The sequence below is a fragment of the Brassica oleracea genome, chromosome C7 (genome assembly GCF_000695525.1).
Source record: "Brassica oleracea var. oleracea cultivar TO1000 chromosome C7, BOL, whole genome shotgun sequence".
Taxonomy (NCBI): Eukaryota; Viridiplantae; Streptophyta; class Magnoliopsida; order Brassicales; family Brassicaceae; genus Brassica; species Brassica oleracea.
In genome coordinates this window covers 2,177,912-2,178,381 of record NC_027754.1, presented here as the reverse complement: position 1 = coordinate 2,178,381, position 470 = coordinate 2,177,912, and positions in this window count along the sequence as shown.

Here is a 470-nt window from a genome sequence, read left to right as displayed (position 1 = left end):
TTTCCTCGTAACTCTTCTTTTACGAGGAAATAACGACGATTTTGGCCATCGTTAAATTTGTGTTTTCCTGTAGTGAGGCTAGAAGACTTCCAGACGACTTCCAGAAAGTCTTCTGACAGAGTCTTCTCCCATGTCTTCCTTTCTTGATCGTTTTGATAAATTTTTATGTCTGATTTTTCTTCATTTGGTAACCTCCTGTTGCATAAAGTTCATACCTTTTTCCCAAACTAAAACTCTCCAAACCCACTCTAATCTCTTTGATTTGAAAACACTAAACTTTATATGAATTTTTCATTTTTGTCTTATGTCTTTCTCACTAATCTATATTTTTGTTGCAGGTTTTTAATCTAATGGTTCTCATCTTCCACTTGGATATGTACTTTGTGTGTTCTATAAAAGTATATCTATCTAATTTTCCACTCATTTTCTCTGTTTTAAGCCATTTGAACGTTTTTTGATATGATATGCAT